This window comes from Meriones unguiculatus, chromosome X (genome assembly GCF_030254825.1).
Source record: "Meriones unguiculatus strain TT.TT164.6M chromosome X, Bangor_MerUng_6.1, whole genome shotgun sequence".
Lineage (NCBI taxonomy): Eukaryota > Metazoa > Chordata > Mammalia > Rodentia > Muridae > Meriones > Meriones unguiculatus.
Genome location: NC_083369.1, coordinates 60,695,401 through 60,718,683, shown reverse-complemented (window position 1 = coordinate 60,718,683; position 23,283 = coordinate 60,695,401). Strand labels below are relative to the sequence as shown.

General features: G+C 38.8%; 1 pseudogene; it reads right to left on the bottom strand.

Moving 5' to 3' along the window:
* Positions 1-10,174: 10,174 nt before the first annotated feature.
* On the bottom strand, positions 10,175-16,050 carry LOC110542379 (heat shock protein HSP 90-beta-like; annotated as a pseudogene).
* Positions 16,051-23,283: the final 7,233 nt, after the last annotated feature.

Genomic DNA, 23,283 nt, shown 5'->3' with positions numbered 1-23,283 from the left:
ACATCCACAAGCACCATGCTACTCTTGTAGAGTCATAACACAATTGCTGGAAGTTGGTTCTTCTTCTACTTTGTTGAGTCAGGGCCTCTCTTGTTGTTTTTGTCATGCTGTGTATACTTCAGACTATCTGGTAAATAAATTTCCAGCCAATTTTCCAATCTCTGCAGTCTGTTTTTCCATTGTAGTGCTTGGATCATGAATGTGCACTACTGCATCAGTCTCTCTCTCTCTCTCTCTCTCTCTCTCTCTCTCTCTCTCTCTTTGGTTTTTTTTTTGTTGTTGTTGTTGTTGTTTTTTCATTAATGTTCACTGAGGCTTCTCCTTTATTAGGCAACTACATCCAAGTTAGAGAAAGACATACATTTTTGCTTTGTTTTCCTTTTTTAAGACAGGATTTCCCTGGAACTCACTATGTAGAACAGGCTACCCTCAAACTCAGAGATCTGCTTGCCTCTGCCCCTGAGTGCTGGGATTCATATGTGTACCACTATGCTAGGCTCATTTTATATTTTTAAGTTATGAAAAGCAGAGAATATTCCAAGAGTGAGAAAATATAATTCAAAATAGTATCTAATAAAAAGTTAAAGTTTCCATATGCTACCTGAAAGATTATGTCAAAACTCCTTCAAAATGTATTTACTAACAAAAAGGGTACTTTCAGTACTTATTTTTAAAAATGTTGGTAAATCCAGAAGGAAGTGTCAAATATTTTAGCAAACAAACTGTATCTGGAAATTTTCTTTCTAGACTTTTAAGTGTCCTTGAAGACCGCCTGTGTAAACTATCTTTTTAATTTTTTTTAAATTTATTTACTCTCTCTCCTTTTTTTTTTTTTTTTTTTCAATGCAGTTTATTCAGGAACATTGAACAATCCTCGGACCCCGGGGAAAGCCAGCCCACAGCTTAAATAGCCTCTGGGTAGCCAACCCAGGCGTGCCACGGGGGCAATGCAGATAGGTCCACATACATGGAAGCAAGACAGATCCTCGGCCTTAGCCAAATGTGGAGTTGTTCCTGACAGAGAGCACTCACCATCGGGAAGGTGGAAGGCAGAAACCAGCTCCATCTTTAAGGCATAGCATTCTGCAGCTCTCTACAGTTCCCCCTTTTTGTTTTAGACGCATCAGGCAAGAGTAGAGGTCTGATCTCTGATATTAGAAATAAATTGGGACTTTGTACAGATGTTCATTTAGGTGTCATCCACCCAAAGAGCATCGGACCCGTCCGATACCTTTTTCTCAGAGGCGGGACCTGGGGCATCAACCCGCATGCAATCAGACATGCTCTTCTCTGGGTCCAAAGCGGCTGACCCTGAGTGCAGTGCTTAGCCTCGCATCCTGAGCGTATCATTTTAGCATACAACATAGGACAAACCCACTAAAACCTGTGCATCTAAAGAAACTAAGCAAGAGAGAGGACCCTAACTAAAACGTCCAATCCCCATCCAGAAAGGCAAAGAGGATGGACATCAGAAGAAGAAGAAAACAGGAAACAACCTAGGAACCTACCACAGAAGGCCTCTGAAAGCCTCTGCCCTTCAGACTATCAAAGCAGATGCTGAGCCTGATGGGCAACTGTTGGGCAGAGTGAACGGAATTTTAGGTAAGAACTGGGAAATAGTAAGAGCTGGAGAGGACAGGGTCTCCACAAGGAGAGCAACAGAACAAGAAAATTTGAACATAGGGAACTTCCCAGTGACTCATACTCCAACCAAGGACTATTCATGGAGATAACCTAGAACCCCTGCACAGATGTAGCCCAGGGCAGTTCAGAGTCCAATTGGGTTACATAGTAATGTGAAGAGGGACTGCCTCTGACATAATCTGATTGGCCTGCTCTTTGATCACCTCCCTCTGGGGGGGGTGGTTGCAGCCTTACCAGGCCACAGTAGAGGACAATACAGCCACTTTTGATGTGAACTGACAGACTAAGATCAGAAAGGAGAGGAGAACCTCCCCTATTAGTGGACTTGGGGAGTGGCATGCAAGCAGAGGGAGGAGGGAGGGTGGGATTGGGATGGGAGGAGGGAGGGGCTTATAGGGGGATGCAGAATGAATAAAGTGTAATTGATGAAAAATTTAAGAAAAAAAGGGAAAAAATAATTTAAGAACCTTAAATGACTTTCAAAATTGGAGGAAAACATGGAGTTAGTCAATTGGCATGGAGCACGTCTCGCCCCTGGGGGCAATGGTCTCCTGAACCTACTCAGACCTCGGACACCACCACTGCTAGTTCTAGAACTGACGCAGGATGTTCCAACGAGGGGTTAAGGCTTCTCATAATATTTCCTATAAGCCCACACCTGTTTGTCTATATCCCCCATTTTTATTCAGTATTAGCCAGATAGAGCCAAGTAATTGTGGTAATGATACTCGCTTTTTTTTAAACCCCAATGCTAGTAAAGTTAGGTATGCCCTGGTTACTCGCATGCCTCACTGGGTGCCTATGCCCATTGATGCCCCTCACGCTATGACTCTCTTCAGACAGAAAAGGGATCTTGGAACTACAGCCACCATTGTTACTACCATCTCATTGACGGCTGTTGGAGCTACCACCAGGGCATTAGCCATGAGTCATACTGGGCAGACTGCTCAGACCCTGAATAATCATTTAGCCAATGTAGCTCATGCCTTAGTTGTACATAAAGGAATTAATGCTCAACTAAAAGGAAGCTTGATGGTGTTCAATCAGAGGATTGACCTCTTGCAGGAGCAAATTGATACCCTATGGCAAATCGCTCAACCTGGCTGTCAATGAAAGTATGCTGGACTTTGTGTCACTAGCATACAACATGAGAATTTTTCCTGCGCTGCAAATCTGTCTAAACAATTGTCGAGCTATATTTTAGGTAATTGGACTGGAGAATTCGATACTACGATGGAGCAGCTGAGAGTGGCCATTGTCACAGTAAATTCTTCCGGAGTGGACGCAGGACTAGCCACAGGATTATCAACATGGATTGCTGCAGCCATGAATCATCTGAAGGAATGGGCGGGCATGGGAGTGTTAGCAGGCCTTCTGGTGTTGGTCTCCTTGGTTTGCCTGTGGTATATATGCAAGATTAGAGTCTCACAACAGTGTGATGCAGCCATGATCATTCAGGCCTTTACAGCCATTGAAGCAAGACATTCTCCCCAAGCATGGTTGGATACTCTCTCTCCTTTTAAAAATTCACTTTACATCCTAGTTGTAACCTCCCTCCTCTCCTCCCTGTCCCACCCTCCTTCTCCCTTCCCACATCTTCCCTCCCACACTCTTCAAAAAAGGGGTTGCTGCACCCCAAAACAACCCATCCGGACTCTACAAGTTTCATATGAAATTGAGAATTGATTTTTTTAAGGTCTGTAAAGAACTGTGTTGGTATTTTGATCGGAATTGCATTGAATCTGTAGGTTTCTTTTGGTAAGATGGCCATTTTCACTATGTTAATCCTACTGATCCACTAGCATGGAACATCTTTCCATCTTTTGTTATCTTATTCAATTTATTCAGACTTAAAGTCCTTATTATACCTACTTTGTTAGAGTTACACCAAGATAATTTATATAATTTGTGGCTATTGTGAAGGGTGTAGTTTCTTTAATTACTTTCTGAGCCCATTTGTCATGTACATGAGAGCTACTGATTTTTTTTTTTTAATTTAATCTTGTATTCAACCATTTTGCTAACCTTGTTTATCAGCTGTAGGAGTTTTCTGGTTGAATTTTGGGGATTGCAATACATTGACTTATTCCTTCCCAATTTCTATTTCCTTGATCTCTTTTAGTTGTCTTATTGCTTAGGTAGAACTTCATGTACTATATTGAGGAGGTAGAGAGAGTAGACAGCCTTGTCTTGTCCTGGATTTTAGTTAAATTGCTTTGAGTTTCTCTCCATTTAATTTGACATTGGCTATTGGCTTGCTCTATGTAGCCTTTATTATGTTTAGGTCTATACAGCCTTGTGTCCCTGATCTTTCCAAGACTTTCATCATGAAAGGCTGTTGCATTTTGTCAAAGGACTTTTCTGTATCTAATGAAATAATCATGTGATTTTTTTCTTTGAGTTTGTTTATATGTTGGATTACATTGATGGATATATTTTTTGCATGTAAAGTTCTTTTTTGTTTGCATTCTTTTATTTATTTTTTATAGTTCATTATTTTTGTTTATTTATTTGTTTATTTATTACAATTTATTCACTTTGTATTCCGGCTGTAGCCCGCTCCATCTCCTCCCAGTCCCACTCACCCTCCCTCTTCTTCCCCTATGCCCCTTTCCTAGTCCGCTGATAAGGGAGTACTTCCTTCCCTTCTATGTAACCCTGGCATATCAAGTCTCATCAGGGCTGGCTGCATCATCTTCCTCTGTGATGAATTTTTGTATGTTGAACCATCCTGGCATCCCTGAGATGAAACCAATTTGATCATGGTGAATGATGTATTTGATGTGCTTTGGATTCGGTTTGCATGTATTTCATTGAGTATTTTTGCATTGATATTTGTGAGTGAAACTGGTCTGAAATTCTCTTTCTTTGTTGAGTGTGATTTAGGTATCAGAGTGACTGTGGCTTTACAGAATGAGTCTGACAATGGTCCTTCAGTTTCTATTTGTGGAATAGTTTGAGGATATTGGTATTAGCATTTCTTTGAATGTCTGGTAGAATTCTGTGCTAAAACGATCTGATCCTGGGTTGTTGTTGTTGTTGTTTGTTTGTTTTATTTTGTTTTAGTTGGGAGGCTTTTGATGAGTTGTTTTTAATTTCCTTAGGGTTTATAGGACTGTTTAAACTGTTTACCTGATCTTGATTTAACTTCGGTAGGTGAAATCTATCAAGAAAATTATCCATTTCCTTTAGATTTTCCAAATTTGTGGATTACAAGCTTTTGAAGCAAGACCTAATGATTCTTTGGATTTCCTCATCATCTGTTTTTATATACTGCTTTTCATTTCTGATTCTGTTAATTTGGATACTTTCTCTCTTTGCCTTTTAGTTAGTTATGCTAAAGGTTTTTCTAGCTTGATGTTTTTTCAAAGAATCAGCTTTTGTTTCCATTTTTTGTATTGTTCTCTTTGTTTCCAATTTATTGATTTCGGCCCTGAGTTTGATTATTTCCTGTCATCCACTCCTCTACGGTGTGTTTACTTTCTTATGTTACAGAGCTTTCAGCTGTGCTGCTAGGTTACTAGCATGGGTCTCTCCAATTTCTTTATGAAGGCACTTAGTACTATGATCTTTCCTCTTGGCATAGCTCTCTCAGTGTGTTCCATAAGTTTGAGTATGTTGTGCCTTCATTTTCATTTAATACTAGAAAGTCTTTAATTTCTTTCTTTATTTCTTTCTGACTCAGTGGTTGTTGAGTAAGGAGTTGTTCAGTTTCCATTAGTTTGTAAGCTTTCTATTTTATTTTCTGTTGCTGTTGAATTCCAGCTTTAATCTGTGGTGGTCTGATAAGATACCATTTAATCTTCTTATAACTGTTGTGGTATATGGTCAATTTGGAGAAGTTTCCATGAGGTGCTGAGAAGAAAGTATATTCTCTTGTATTTGGGTGAAATGTTATGTAGATATCTGTTAGGTCATTTTGATTCATGACATCTGTTAGTTTTATTATTTCCCCATTTAGTTTCTGTCTTGATAATCTGTCCATTGGAGTGACTTGGGTGTTAAAATCTCCAACTATTTATGCGTGGGGTTCAATGTGTGATATAAGCTTTAGTAATGTTTCTTTTATGAATGTTGTTGCCCTTTCATTTGTGGCATAGATGTTCAGAATTGAGATATCGTCTTGATGGATTTTTCCTTTGATGAGTATGAAGTATCCTTTTCATCTCTTTGATTAATTTTGGTTGAAAGTCTATTTTATTATATACTAGAATGGCTACTCCAGCTTGCTTCTCTTTGGATGGTCTGTTTGCTTGGAAAATCTTTTTTCCAGCCCTTTACTCTGAGATAATGTTTATCTTTATTGCTGAGGTATGTTTTTTATATACAGTAGAAAGATGGGTCCTGTTTTCATATCCATTCTGTTAACCTGTGTCTTTTTATTGGGTCTTTGTGTGAGTGAGTGTTTGTGTGTGTTGTGTGTGTCTGTGCCTGTATCTGTGTGTGTATGTGCATGCATGTGTATATATAGAAGTATGATGACTTATATGTACTGTATTGCTTTAGTATATCAAACAATCACAAGAATGATTCTCTGGTTTTAAGACATTAGTTTGTTATTAGAGGTGCAAAAATGAGCTTCATGTAACTATGTATTTACTAATATTTATTCTCTAAAATAAAGATTTAATTCCAAACACAATTCCTGGGTTAAAGTTCTATATTTTTTGCAAGACCAGTTGTCTAGCACATGAGGCCCTGGGTTCTATATCATAACATTGCCCCCCCCAGAGAGAAAGAGAGAGAGAGAAAAAATATATATATATATATATATACAGAGAGAGAGAAAAGCCCAACTCATCACTGACACTACTTCTCTGAATGATCCCATTTTAGGTGTTAAGGACACAGAACCAAATACAACATAATCTTTAACTTTTTAAGTTTTGAGATGTTCACTCTAAAACATTTGAAATCCTCACTCTATGGTAATTATGATTAAGAAATCTAAAGCTATTTGGAGTAACAAGTTCTTGCCTAACTTGAACTAAAGAAATTGTGTGAGTGTAATCAGTGAAGGATTTTCTGAGCAAAATCTTTTTTTAATTTTTTTATTATTATTAATTACACTTTATTCATTTTGTATCCCCCCATGAGCCCCTCCCTCCTCCCCTCCCGATCCCACCGTTCCTCCCTTTTCTGCATGCAAGCCATATCATTCCTTGATCTGAACAGTCAATCAAAACAACTGTCAATCAAAACAACTGGCTCCTATGTACCAGACTATGTGTTAAGCAGGGAATGTGGATAATTAGCCTAAGAATAAGAACAAGAATCTTTCACATATTAGAAATATTAAAAACAAAGGTATGTTTAAACCACACAGGGTTCATTCTGGAAAGTAGAAACAATTTGGCAGGGCTCAAATGCAAAGCCAGTCTGGTGAGATAGTTTCTTAGGTAAAGCTACCTTGAGAAAAGTTTGATGACTTTAATTAGATCCCTAGGACTTTAATTGTGGAAAGAGAAAACTGACTCCTGAAACTTGTTGTCTGACCTCCATATGTGTGTTGAGGCACAATTCATGTGCATCCACATTACCACCTACCCCTCCACACCCACACATACATTATTGTAAAATAAATAAAATAGATTGAAGCATTATTAAACCAAAAAAATAAAGTGAGAAGACTGATTGACGGTGAGAGACAGAAGCCAGGAGATGGGATCAAATCCTGAATACTTTACCATACCCAAGAGCTAGATATTTATTTTTTATACAGTAAAGATCCACTGAAGAAATTAAATAAGATACATGAGTCTCTAAATATCCACTCTGTGCACAGAACAGATGAATAATTTGAGAGCTAGATGATAGCTATTGAAAAAGGGAGAAATTTTATAAGGATTACAATATGAAGAAAGTAAACTCCACATATTGGCCCTTTCTATTGTCTTTAGTAAACAATTTGTTTATTTTAGACCTCATTTCTTTTACCTAGCTGAGGGATATGCTCATTCTAGCAACCTCATTAGTAAGCCAAACTATTAGCTGACACTGGCTTAATGTGTTGCATTCCTAAAATCTGTATTTTACTCAAGAGTTAGACATTTCTGTGATTCAGTAAAGTGAAATGAAGAGTAAATTGTTTTATTCTGGAATCTTCCAATGTTAAAAGTTTCCTAGCACAGAAATGGGATGAATAGCATAGTGAATAAACCAAAGACAGACTAATATTGGGAACGATGAAGATTGTCAGTAAGAAACCACTTATCTCAAGAGGTGGAGGAAAACAGTACAAGAAAGGCAAAGACAGAGTAAAGACAAGAAACACATAACTAACTGCAGACAGCCAAAGGAGGCTCTGATAATAGTCTGAGTCCAGGCAGTGCAGTAAGAAAATTCAATCCTTAATGTCCCGAATAGAAATATTTTGGGGAGAATTTCCACAACCTAGAAATGACTTCTGCATTATCACAGCTGTAAACAGTTTTCCCTGAAGTGGGCCACTGTTTTCACATTTTTCTTCTCTTTGTACTAATTCTCCACACCCTCACAGGCACTTAATCTAATCCTGGAAAATGGTAGGGCACCCAGGCAGGGCTTCTCTAGCAAGGAGTAAAGATGAGGATGCCTCTTAACCCCAGTAACTGCTTGTTTATGAAAGAGACTCAGGTGAGTGAGTGGAGGTTGCTGAGAAAATAAAGAAGAAAAAAGGTTGTACTTATTTAAAAGACAGGGGAAAAAGAGATGCTTGGGATTTTTTTTAAGAACAAAAAGATCAAGAGAAAAAAAAGAATAAAAGCTATGTGGGGTAATTTACTGCAATGTCTCCTTCAAAGATGCAATCTATCTCAATAAGTAATATGCACATGAGGCTACAGAGAAAATATGAATGGCAAAGTCCTTCAATGGTAAACTAAATTCTTATATTTCAGGGTTAATGGTAAATAATATTTCTAAAATAAACTTCAGGGAAAAGAAAATTGGTTCTTCTTAAGAAATCTTTGATGAAAGCAGTCATTTCTCATTTTTTGTGACATGCTGAGTTGTGAACCAAAGAATGGTTATTTGAGCTTGCATTTGACAGTGTAATAAATGCAATTATAATCATTTGCATATTAAAGGCATTATTATTTCATGGCAAATATTTCCAACAAAATAGAACTTAAAAGAATCCTTCCTCCCAAAATGGCTAAACATGTTTTTGTCTGGTTTGACATAATCTGAAACTGTACTGTGTCAAACTGTCAGTTGGAGGAATTCACCAAAGCTACCACGGATCTTATTCTAATCTCTGTTAGGACTCACTTGCTACCACACAATGGAAAGTAACCTTTGGTCATGATGTGTTAATTTTATGCAAGCAAAATAATAGAGTACGAATGCTACAGTTCCAAACAGCCATTTTTAAGAGAAATGGTTCTAAAATTTTACTGTCTATGACAGATTGTCTTAGGTTGCATATTTTCCACAATATCATTTTGAGGGAATCTTCACTTGAAACACTCTTTTAAAATTATGAGGTCTGAGGTTTACTTTATCTGGGACATAGTAACCTGTCACAGCTTGTGCACATAAAACATTTTATCCTGGGGCTGTGGGCATAATTCATTAATAAAATGCTTGCTTAGCATGCAAATAGCCAAAGGTACAATCCCCAATACCATTCAGATCTTTTTAAAAATGTAACCTAATTTCTTTTGAAATACAAATTTAAGATGGGGTAATAACAGCTTCTTCCTCTTTCTTCCTCCATCTCCCTCTCTCTTCTCTGTTGTTTCCTAAAATACTACCAGATACTTCTGCTTGAAGTCCTTAAATAACCAGCAAGTATAAATCTCTTTCAAAACACTACAACTCTCAATACCTTGATGTTCACCTATAACTTTCAAATAGTTCAATAGAAAAACATATAGGCCACAACTGAAAATCTAATAAAAGACATGGCTCAGAATGTATCCTGTAAAATAAATGGAAAAGCTAATGAGATTTGAATTAGTAATATCTAAAACCTTACCATAAAGGAAACAGGATGGATTTCAAAGGACAAACTAATGAAAAAACAAATGACATCCATTTAGGCTTTGCCTGGGACCCTTTATAGAGTCCCTTATCAGAATACATAGGGATGTGAATCCTAAGGAAGGAGCTTCTATTTTAGTTATATCACTACATGTAATCTTTTGATATAATTATCTTGAGATAACCTTGAAGGATTTTCTAGCTATTGTTTGGCCTTCATGCTTTTCAGGGATCTCTCCAGTCTTCACATTTTTGCTTCTGTTTAACTCCCAAGTATTATTTCACTTGTACTCCTTTAAAAATATATATATATATATATATATTCTTTATTTTTGCATACTTTTAATTTCAGAACAACAAAAATAATAACAAAAAAAAAAAAACACAACATAAAATACCCAACCCTGATTTTCTCTGGGAGGGGATTTTCCTGCTGTAAGGCACTAGGACAACATAGAAGAGATTCCTCTAGGCATGAACCAAGAGCCTAGTGGGTCAGAACTAGTCAAGGTTGCCGATGGAGCCACAAAGAAACTATACAAAGGCATGGGCTTCCAGGGAGTTTTTAATATACTTCTTCCATGTGAGAAGCCTCCACATCACCCTCAAGTTGGGGGTATCTCATTAGGAACAGCAGCACTGGGACCCTCTGTTCTTCAACACCTGCCTAGTTTAATCATGCCTAGGTGCAGCTGGAGTGGGTTTAGAGATCTTCAAGTGAGAAACCAGATGAGAGCAGAGCAGTTTCAAATAGCAGCACTACCACGTTCTTGACAGCTGTGCTATTTTTGTCTGTCTCAGCCTTCTCCTGCAGGATATCCACGATGGGGTGGTCAGGATTGATCTCAAGGTGTTTTTTGGCCTTCATGTAGCCTATTGTAGAGTTGTCTCTCAGTGCCTGGGCCTTCATGAGCAACTCCATGTTAGCTGTCCAGACACTGGCGCTTGTTGCAATGCAGCAAGGTGAAGAGACAAGCCTGTTGGAGATAGTCACATTTTCATCCTTCTTATCCAAGATGTCCTTTATGAGCTTGCAGAGGCTCTCAATCTTTGCCTTGCTCACCTCCATTTTCTTCTGTTCTTCATGCCTTCGTAGATCCATGCCCTCCTTAGTCACTGAGACCAGACTCTTTTCCATCGGAGTCCTTAAGCTGCTGCACTCAGTACTCACTTGTCATAAAAACCACCTCAAAGTCCCGCTTCCTCACATGCTCCAAAAAGGGAGAGTCGGCTACGTACTCTTTGCTGTCACCATTGATATATTAGATTGAACTCTGTCTACTTTATGTGAGACACATATTCAAACAGGGAAGTCATCTTATTTCCAGACTGAGACATGTGATAGCAGAGGAGGCAGAGATATTTAGTGAATCTTCATGGATTCTATGCTTTAAATTCTTGGAGAATGCCTCATAAAATTTCTTATAGTTCCCAACTCAGAGAAGAGCTCAAGGCTCTTCTTCACAATGTTTTTGCAGATGACTTTCAGGATCATGCTATGCTGGAACATTTCTTGGATGATGTTCAGGAAGAGGTCTTCAGAGTCAACCACACTGTGGATAAAGTTGATACTCAGGTATGAGCTCATCACAGCTACCTATGATGAACACATGACAGAAATACAGTTTGGTGATATTCTTTTTGTTATGGAAAAGGTCAAAGAGAGTTCGCCAAGGGATGAAGAGCAGTGCTCTCATAGAATTCACCATATTTCTCTTGAGCAATGTCATTAGGGTTTATGGTGAAATAAAAGTAGTCTTCTTCAGCTCTTCCTGATCAATGTATTCCTCCTTAAACATCATTTTCATAATTTTTTCTTTCTTATCTTTACAACTGTCATCCTCCTCATCTGATCCCACAACTTCAGTCTTTGGCTTCTACTCATTATCTTTATCTTCCTCCTCTTTCTCACCTTTCTCTTCTTGTGCCTCATTACCACTGACCTCATTCTCTCATTCCTTCTCCAAATACAGGGGGATGGGATAGATTATGATCTCTGAGTATTTTTCACCACTTCCTTGATCCTACACTTCTCTAAGTATTCAGTCTAGTCTACTGTAAGGTGCAGGATCACTTTGGTACCCTTTCCAAAGGGCTCACCATGTTCCGCATTAACAGTGAAGGATCCACCAGCAGAAGATGCCTCGGCACACTACTCATCTTCTTTGTGCTTTGTGATCACAACCACTTTCTCTGTCTCTAGACAGGCTGAATAGAATCCACCACCAAACTGACCAATCATGAAGATGTCTGAACCAGCCTGGAGAGTCTCCATAAATGCTTTTGTAACAGACTTAGCAATGCATGCCAAGTTATTTATGAGGTCACCATTGGTCTTACCAATGACTGTGTCCACCAAAGCCAGGATACACTTCTGAGGACTGGAGATAATGTAAATTTTCAGCTTTTTTCCCCCTGCCCAACTTTGAAGGGTCTGCCAGACTCTCATACTGAATCTTGTCCAAAACATCAAAAACAACTAAGATCAACTCCTGAAGGAAATTTTTCTTGTTCAAATAGAAAGTATTGATGATGAGGGACATGAACTGAGTAATTCTGCCTAAAAGGTAAAGGTTTCCACTCTTTTCCTCTCCTGAGCATAATTTTGAGTTTCAACTCTGCATTAACAATTGCAATTGAATGTTTAAAACTATTTCTTTTTTTTTTTTTCAATGCAGTTTATTCAGGAACATTGAACAATCCTCGGACCCCGGGGAAAGCCAGCCCACAGCTTAAATAGCCTCTGGGTAGCCAACCCAGGCGTGCCACGGGGGCAATGCAGATAGGTCCACATACATGGAAGCAAGCCAGATCCTCAGCCTTAGCCAAATGTGGAATTGTTCATGACAGAGAGCACTCACCATCGGGAAGGTGGAAGGCGGAAACCAGCTCCATCTTTAAGGCATAGCATTCCGCAGCTCTCTACAGTTCCCCCTTTTTGTTTTAGATGCATCAGGCAAGAGTAGAGGTCTGATCTCTGATATTAGAAATAAATTGGGACTTTGTACAGATGTTCATTTAGGTGTCATCCACCCAAAGAGCATCAGACCCGTCTGATACCTTTTTCTCAGAGGCGGGACCTGGGGCATCAACCCGCTTGCAATCAGACATGCTCTTCTCTGGGTCCAAAGCGGCTGACCCTGAGTGCAGTGCTTAGCCTCGCATCCTGAGCGTATCATTTTAGCTTTTTATGGTATCCAACCATGCTTGGGGAGAATGTCCTGCTTCAATGGCTGTAAAGGCCTGAATGATCATGGCTGCATCACACTGTTGTGAGACTCTAATCTTGCATATATACCACAGGCAAACCAAGGAGACCAACACCAGAAGGCCTGCTAACACTCCCATGCCCGCCCATTCCTTCAGATGATTCATGGCTGCAGCAATCCATGTTGATAATCCTGTGGCTAGTCCTGTGTCCACTCTGGTAGAATTTACTGTGACAATGGCCACTCTCAGCTGCTCCATCGTAGTATCGAATTCTCCAGTCCAATTACCTAAAATATAGCTCGACAATTGTTTAGACAGATTTGCAGCACAGGAAAAATTCTCATGTTGTATGCTAGTGACACAAAGTCCAGCATACTTTCACTGACAGCCAGGTTGAGCGATTTGCCATAGGGTATCAATTTGCTCCTGCACGAGGTCAATCCTCTGATTGAACACCATCAAGCTTCCTTTTAGTTGAGCATTAATTCCTTTATGTACAACTAAGGCATGAGCTACATTGGCTAAATGATTGTTCAGGGTCTGAGCAGTCTGCCCAGTATGACTCATGGCTAATGCCCTGGTGGTAGCTCCAACAGCCGCCAATGAGATGGTAGTAACAATGGTGGCTGTAGTTCCAAGATCCCTTTTCTGTCTGAAGAGAGTCATAGCGTGAGGGGCTTCAATGGGCACAGGCACCCAGTGAGGCATGCGAGTAACCAGGGCATACCTAAATTTACTAGCATTCCAGCATTGGGCAAAAAAGCAAGTATCATTACCACAATTACTTGGCTCTATCTGGCTAATACTGAATAAAAATGGGGGATATAGACAAACAGGTGTGGGCTTATAGGAAATATTATGAGAAGCCTTAACCCCTCGTTGGAACATCCTGCGTCAGTTCTAGAACTAGCAGTGGTGGTGTCCGAGGTCTGAGTAGGTTCAGGAGACCATTGCCCCCAGGGGCGAGACTATTTCTTTACTGTTTCAATAACTTAGTTTTAAAAATCTTCCATTAAAAAAGATAGCATCTTCCATGAATGGTGCTTGTCTAACTCTTTATCTATATGAAGAAAAATGCAAAATAGATCCAAACTTATCACCTTGCAAAAAACTAAACTCCATGTGAATCAAACACCTTAACATAAAATCAGTCAGGCTAAACCGGTTAGAAGAAAAAGTAGGAAAGAGCCTTCAACTCATTGGCACAGGAGACAACAATACAGGCCCTAAGATCAACATTCAATAAATGGGACCTCATGAAACTGAAAAGCTTCTGTAAAGCAAAGTACACTGTCATCAGAACAAAACAACAGCCTACAGACTGGGAAAAAAATCTTCACCAACCTTATATCTGACAGAAGGCTAATATCCAGAATATATAAAGAACTCAAGAAGTTAAACAGCACAAATCAAATAATCCAATTAAAAAGTGGGGAACAGAGTTAAACAGAGAATTCTCAATATAGGAATAAAGAATAGCAGAGAAACACTTAAAGAAATGTTCAACATCCTTACTCATCAGGGAAATGTAAATCAAAACAACCCTGAGATTTCATCTTATACCCATCAGAAAGGCCCTATATAAAAAACTCAAGTGAGAATACACGCTGGAGAGGTTGTGGAGAAAGGGGAACATTCCTCCATTGGTGGGAATGTAAATTTGTAACAACCACTTTGGAAATCATTCTGGTGCTTTCTCAGACAATTAGGAATAGTGCTATCTCAAGATCTTGCTATACCACTCCTAGGCATATATCCAAAATATGCTAAACTATACAACAAGGTTATTTGCTCAACCACGTTAATAGCAGCTTTATTCCTAATAGCCAGAACCTGGAATCAACCCAGATGTCCCTCAGTTGAGGAATGGACACAAAAATTGTGAAATTGTGGTACATTTACACAGTGGAATATTACTCAGCAATTAAAAACAAGGAAATCATGATTTCAGGTAAATGCTGGGAATTAGAAAAGATCATCCTGAGTGCAGTATCCCAGAAGCAGAAAGACACACTTGGTATATACTCACTTATAAGTGGATATTAGACATATGATACAGGATAATTATACTAAAATCTGTACCCTTAAAGAAGCTAAAGAAGGACACTGGGTTACATGTTCAATCTTCAATCAGAAAGGCAACAGGAGAAAACAGGGAACAGGACAGGAGTCTACCAGAGAGGGTCTCTGAAAGACTCTACTCCACAGGGTATTAAAGCATATGCTGAGACTCATAGCCAAACTTTGGGTAGAGTACAGGGAATCCTATGAAAGAAGGGGGAGATAGAATGACCTGGAGGGGAGAAGAGCTCAACCTGGCTTGCAACACAACCAAAATATCTGGGCCCTGAGGTCCTTTCTGAGACTGATACTTCAACCAAGGACCATGCATGAAGAAGACCTAGAACCCCTGCACAGATGTAGCCCATGGCAGCTCAGTGTCCAAGTGGGTTTCCTAGTAAGGGGAACAGGGGCTGTCTGACATGAACTCAGTTGCTGTCTCTTTGATCACCTCCCCCTGAGGGGGAGCAAGCATTACCAGGCCAAGGAGAAAGACAATGCATCTGGTCCAGATGAGACCTGATAGACTAGGGTCAGACAGAAGGGGAGGAGGACCTCCCATATCAGTGGACTGGGGAAAGGCATGGGAGGAGAAGAGGGAAGAAGGGCTAGATTGGGAGGGGAAGAGAGAGGGGGCTACAGTTGGGATACAAAGTGAATAAAGTGTAATAAATTAAAGAATAAATTGAAAAGCTCTTCCACACATTTTCTGTAGGTGTCTTTCTTACTTTCTTATCATACTGCTAAAACAGCATTATCAAAGAAACTCATAGAAGAGTTTATTTGAAGCTTATAGTATCAGAGGATGAGTTCATAACAGTAATGATGGGGAGTGTGGCTTCAAGTATGTGGGAATGGGCAGTAGCTGATTGCTCACATCTTGGACAATAAACTCAAGGCAGATAGACTAATTGAAAATGGTTTGAGCTTTAAAACCTCAGGGTCTACTGCCAGTGATATATCTCTTATAGTAAGGTCACCCATCCTAATCTTTTCTAAGCAGTTCCATGAACTGAGAACCAAGAATCCAAACACATGAGCCTATAGGAGCCATTCCCATTCAAACCCCACATTAGACTAGTTATTTGAAGTTTGGGATATGCTATTTCAAAAGCATTGTATCCATGGAGTTTACATTTACCTCTGATTCGTAATAGAAAATATAACCATTTTTTCTTCAACAAATATATGGGTTTTATTTCATCAATATCAGGTAAAAGCCTTGAGATTGGCATCCAAGTGGTACAGCTGCTTCATGCTATCATCTACATCCCAGGATTTTTACGTATCTTTTATTATATTCTTGGCATTTGATTGCCATTTTTGTACTTGTCATTTCATGATCCTACCCTGGCTGTTCCACATTGAACTTAATACCAGAATTCTAGTCATGAAAGAAAGGGAATTGGGAAGAAATAGTGCCTAATATCAGCATATATGCCATTGAGTAGATTTTGACACACAGCTGCCTTAGTTGTAAGCACATATGAGGAGGCATATTGATGCTATCAACAATATTAGGGAACTGACAGAAAGATAAAGGAAAAATGGTTTCTAATGTTTTGATAGCATCTTTTTTTGCTACAGTCTTCTTCTCTCACTTATATTAAATGTGACCACTGAAATTGAACTATAAACTTCTCAAGGTTAGAAAACATTCATTTTCCTCTCTCTCCTGGCAAGGCTGCACCACCCAGGGAGGTGATCAAAGATCTGGCTCCTGAGTTCATATCAGAGACAGCCCCTGATCCCCTTACTAAGAAACCGGCTTGGAAACTGAGCAGCCTATGGGCTTTCTCTGCACAGGATGTCAGGATTTTCTCCATGCAACCTCCTTGGTTGGAGTATCTGACTCTACAGGATGCTCTGTACCCAGGTTTTTTGGCTCTGTTTGTCTCCTTGTGAACATACTGTCCCATCCAGATATTTTTATCTCCCTCTTCTTCCAAAAGACTCCCTGCACTCTGCCCAAAGTTTGGCTATGAGTCTCAGTTTCTTCTTCCACATCCTGATGGATAGAGTGTTTCAGAGGCCCCCTCGCCCCCCATAGAAGGCTCCTGTCCTGTTCTTTGTCTTTTCCTACTTGTGATGTCTATCCTGTTTACCCTTCTGAGTGAGGTTTCAGCCTCTTTCCTATGGTCCTCTTTGTTGTTTAGCTTCTTTACTATAGATTTTAGTACTTTTATATTATAAGTGTTAATGTACACTTATAAGTGAGTATATACCATATCTGTCTTTCTGCTTCTGGGTTACTTCATTTGAGGTGATGTTTTCTAGTTCCCACTATTTGCCTGCAAATTACATTATTTCCTGTCTTTCATTATTGGGTAGTATTCCATTGTATAAATGTAGCATAATTTCTGGATCCATTCTTAGGTTGAGGGACATCTGTGTTGTTTTCAGATTCTGGCTATTATGGATAATGCTGCTGTGAACATAGCTGAGCAAATGTCCTTGTTGTATGGTTTAGCATCTTTCTGATATATGCCTAGGAGTGGTACAGCTGGATATTGAGGAAGCACTATTCCTAATTTTCTGAGAAAGCATCAGATTGATTTCAAAAGTGGCTGTACAGGTTTACATTCCCACCAACAATGAGGAGTGTTCCCCTTTCTTCCCAATCTCTCCGGCATGCCTCATACTTTGTGTTTTTATCTTAACCATTCTGATTGGTGTGAGGTGCTATGTCAGGGTCATTTTGATTTGCATTTTCTAAATAACTAAGGATGTGGGACATTTCTTCAGCCAGCCCTGATGAGAATTTTTAGGCTAAGATCAGATAGAAAGGAAGGAGGTCCTTCCCTATCAGTGGACTAGGGAAGTATCATAGCGGTGAAGAGGCGGGGTGGTTGGGATTGGGAGGAGATAGAGGGGCCTAAAGCCTAGATACAAAGAGAATACATTGCAATAAATAAATAAATAAATAGAAATAATGAACTATTAAAAAGAAAAAAACTACTCAATATATATCTATGAGTGACAAAGAAAACAATAGCATTTGAAGAGCTTTTATGCTTTCACACATGAAACAGAATGGTAGATCAATGGAATCAAATAGAAAACCCAGAAATAAATCCACACACCTACGGATATTTGATTTTTGACAAAAAACCCAAAACTATACAATGGAAATGTTCAACAAATGGTGCTGCTCTAACTGGATGTCTACATGTAGAAAAAAGCAAATATCTCCATATTTATCACTCTACACAAAACTAAAGACCAAGTGGATCAAAGACCTAAACATCTTATTAGACACAGTAAATCTGTTAGAAGAAAACGTGGGGAAGAGCCTTCAATTCATTGGCATAGGAGACAACTTCCTGAACAGAACACCAACAGCACAGGCCCTAAGTTCAACAATAAATGGGTCCTCATGAAACTGAAAAGCTTCTGTAAAGCAAAGGACACTGTCGTCAGAACAAAATGACAGCCTACAGACTGGGAAAGGATCTTCACCAATCCTATATCTGACAGAGGGCTAATATCTAAGTTAGACAGCAACAAATGAAGCAAACCAATTAAAAATGGGGTATGGGGCTGAACAGAATTCTCAATATAGGAATAACGAATTGCAGAGAAGCATTTAAAGAAATGCTCAACCTCATTAGCCATTAGGGAAATGCAAATCAAAACAACCCTGAGATTTCACCTTACACCCATCAGAATGGCCAAGATGAAAAACACAAATGACAACACATGTTGGAGAGGATGTGGAGAAAGGGGAATCCTCCTCCATTGCTGGTGGGAATGTAAACTGGTACAACCACATTGGAAATCATTCTGGCACTTTCTCAGGCAATTAGGAATAGTGCTTAGACAAGATTCACCTATATCACTCCTAGGCATATATCCAAAATATGCTCAAGTACACAACAAGGACATTTGCTCAGCCATGTTGTAGCACCTTTATTCTTCATAGCCAGTTCCTGGAAACAACTGAGAGACCCCTCAACTGAGGAATGTATTCCAAAAGATTACAGAACTGTGGTAAAGTAGGAACATTCTACTGAGTGATGTTAACTATGTAAAGAGAATTAAACCAATTCTAGGTATGAAATTAAAATGCCTCAGTGGAAAATATGCAGAGTGGTATTAATAAAAGTTTACAAGTAATATTTGAAAAAAAAATATTTATTTTGTTTTCTTTGTTTTTACATCTTCACCTTAGTGTCCTTCAACCATTCTATGCTGAGTTCAGTACTCCAAGTCAACATGCACACCAGGTGCTCCCTTCCTTGACTCCAGAAAGAGAAACTAAACAATAAGTATCATTTTAAACAATTGCACCAATATTAAATGGAAATATGGCTTCTGTTTGTATTTTTATTTGTGTGTGTGTGTGTGTGTGTGTGTGTGTGTGTGTGTCTATCTGTGAGTGGCGGTACACATGTGGTATAAGGTACTTAAAGAAGCCAGAAGATGCCTTCAGATCTCTTACGGATGAAGTTATAGGCATTTGTAAACCATTTTAGGTGGGTGCAAGGAAATGAATTGAGGTCCTCTGCAAGAGCAGCAAGGATTCTTTACCATTGAACCATAATTCTGGCACCTGGTTTTTGTTTTATATCAAATACTTTTTTAACCTACCAGTAACTCTCTGTAACCCATTCTACTCATTTGTTGAAGTCACAGTAATAATTTGCTAGTAAAACCTTGAGGAAATAATCCTTCAAGGCTACATGAGCTCCCTTATGAAGATAGATATGAGACCAAGCCAGTTATTTCTGCCCTGTGAGTCCAAGGAGACAGCATGTGCCTGCAGCCTAAAGGCTGATATCAGATGCTTATCCTTCAGAACAGTGAGAAATAAATCTGTGTAATTTAGGAGCAATTCAGGCTAAGGTTTAGTGCTGTAACAGTGCACATTAAGAAAGCCACATACTTAATAGTGGAGACTCTCCCTAGCATTATCTCCTACTGCTACTCTACTTTCAATATTCCCTTATCTTCCACAACCTGAAATTCTCACTGCTTTCAATTTAGTGTGTCTTTGACTTATTTTGGGTAATTGGCTTGACTGAACAATAGAGGGAAAATTACTAACAACAATAAAAATCCAGAACATGAGTTTGTCCATATATATAGTGTTGTACATACTGTATTCAATAATCATATATTCTTTTTATTATTATCATTATTACAATTTATTCAGTTTGTATCCTGGCTGTGACCCCCTCTCTTATCGCCTCCCAATCCCACTCTCCTTCCCTCTTCTTCCCTTATACCCCTCTACTAGTCCACTGATAGGGGAGGACCTCCTCCCCTTCTATTTGACCCTAGCTTATCAGGTCTTATCATGACTGGCTGCATTATCTTCCTCTGTGGTCTGGCAAGGCTGCACTCCCTGCAGGTGGAGGGGATCAGAGAGTCTGCCACTGAGTTCATGTCAGAGACAGCCCCTGTACCCCTTCCTAGGGAACCTACTTGGACTCTGAGTCTATGGACTACATATGAGCCGGGGTTTTAGGTCCTCTCCATGCATTGTCCTTGGTTGAGGTATTATTTTCTTCAGGGCCACCAGGGCTTGGTTTTTATAGCTCTCTTGGTCTCCTTTTGGAGCTCCTGTTCCCTCCAGGTCTTTTTGTTTCCCCCTTCTTTCATAAGATTCCCTGTACTCTGCCCAAAGTCTCAGCTTCTGCTTGGATACCAGTATCAGTAGAGTCTTTCAGATACCCTCTGCGGTAGGCTCCTGTCCTGTTTCCTGTTCTTCATATATTCTTTTGTGATGAAATGAGATATTATAAGAAAGTACAAGGAAAGGGATCAGTGTGAAGGATTATGTTCTTAGAGTTCCTTTCCTTTTCCTAGATCTAATATCTGAAGGCAAAGTTGTACTGATAAATTATCATTAACAAGAGAGCAAGATATTTGCCTTTATAACTCTTTGGCTATCAAGAATCATTGTGCATATAACCTTGTATCTATGACAATCTAAGAAGAACCTACATGGATTAAGAAATGTCAGGCTTCTATCATTTAGGTCACTAGCTTCATGTATTCAGGAACTTGGGGACAGGGTAAAGACATGGAATATGAAAAAAAATAAATGTTCTTAAGTGGTAACTTGAGGCTTACTATAGGTTATAGAAGCAATAAATTAAATGCATTATTTACATAATTTAGCTTGGTAGAGCATAGCAGTTGGTAGTCTACGGGTTAAAAACCTGATATATGATAATCAATAAATAGCTATCTTTCCATCTTCCCAGCCTAAATGTGTCTTTTCTGTCTTTGATTTCTCATAGCATCCTGCTATTACGTTTGTGGATTTTCACCTTTTACTATTAGTAATTTTTCTTACTGCATTACAGATATCATGAGGACAAGGAATGCCTTATTTGACCTCATAATCTGCACAAAGCTTTCCACGAGTGTTTCAAAGTACTACTAGAAATAGTAGGTGCTTTGTTGTTTTATCTTTTTGTTTAAATGAACATTTTTGAGTGAAAAAAAGTTGTGGTTACCTTACTCCATACACAGCGACATTTGAAACATCTAAATGTTTTTGTTTTTTGTTGTCACTGTAGCTGTTGCTTTGCTGGTCAATTTAATTGGGGAAAGACATAAATGATGACTTACTACTAGTCTCTATCATCTGACACAGGCAAACAGCCACGTTTTAATCAAAGAACTTTCTGAGAAAACTGCATCACATTGCTCCCTAAGAGATTGTGTTTCACAGAGGAAAGGAGACAAATGTAGCCAAGAATTTAATCATCAGTTCAGCAAGGACCTTTAGCTAACACACTAGACCAAAATCAACCTGAAAGTAAAATAAACAAGATAAAAGAAAAACATCCTCAGTCATCACAATTGCAATTTATGACCACATTTATTTCCCTAATGGAATATATCACATAGCTGCATTTGAACTTTGTAGTAAGGCAAAATACACAGCTCCTATTTATAATTTTGTTTCTTGCTCTGTTGCTTTCACTTAAATGCTAATAGTTCCCAAGGGTCTTCAATCACTTAGTATGTCAAAAAAGTTGCTTTTGCTTACTGTTCTGCAACTGTGCTCTCCAGTGGAACTTTCCATAGTTATGGAAACATCTTATATGAGTGTTATCCAATTAATAGCTTCTGAGCATTTGAGATCCAGCATTTGGGACTAAGGAATTGATTTCTAATTGAACCTAACGTGAGTTCATTTATATTTAAGTAGCTACAGGTATAAAATGTCTACTGCATTTTATACCAAGACTCTAGAATGTATGAGAAGATGAGATCCTTCTTTGAGTGCCATCTATTTTTTTTTTTTTTTTAGTTTTAGGCCCTTCTGTATCCCTCACTGATTACTCACAGAAATGCTCTATTTATACAAGTCAACTCTTTCACCACAAAGTATTAAATGACTGGGAAAATACATGCCTAAATTGCTTACTTGGTAAGTCAAGTCAGGGCAGGGCTTTGGACAGAGAAATAACTCTATCCACATGAGTTTACATGACTGCTTCTTTAGCCAAGGTTTAGCTAAATTAGGATGCAGAGAATAAAAGAAGGTATTCCTGTTTGTTTCTACTGCACTCTCACTTATTTACTCTCATTTTTTACTCACAAAAGAAAGCTTAGAAATTAACATTACCAGAAATTTTAAGTTACCCTGACCATTGAGTCACTGAATGCTCCTGCTGCACTAATCTCCCACTGCTTTGTTTTCCTATATGATACACACACAGACACACACACAGACACACACACACACACACACACACACACACACACACACCTGGACTCATTAAGGAGAAATAAGAATAAAATGATGAAATTTGTTATTACAACATGCTGTCAACTAAAATGTTGAGATAATGCTGTAATTTCCTGATGACAGCTTCAGTTCTTTCAAACAACACAAATACAAACACCATGAGAAAATTATGAAAAAAACACAAGTCAATTAGTGCTTATACACAAATGTCATAGCTGAGCACATACTCTTCAGCAGTAAGAGACATTATAGTCATTCAAATGCTTGCTTATGTCACAGCATGTGTGCATAACAGAAAATAGCAGGAAATACAAATTACATTTGTAAATGCCTTTACAGAAAATTCTTACAGTGCCCAATTCAACTGCGCAGAAATGAAGGCTTGAGAGAAAAAGGCAAGAGAGGTCAAATGAAGCAAAATTAGCACAGAGATAATCTAACTCGGCCTTACTGCAGAGGTTTTGTGCACAAAACATTCCGTTCTTTGAAGTCAGCTAGGTGAGTATAAATAGGATTAACAAAGAAGCATATTCAGGTGCCAGGAGTAATCATGTTGCTAATATTTGAATATAATTGATACTAAATGAAGTCACAAAACACTAGCCTTCCTGGTTCTCACTGTTAGTATTACTTCCACATTTTGACATACATTGTGCTGATTTTACTAAAACCCATAATGCCACTTTCTAGGC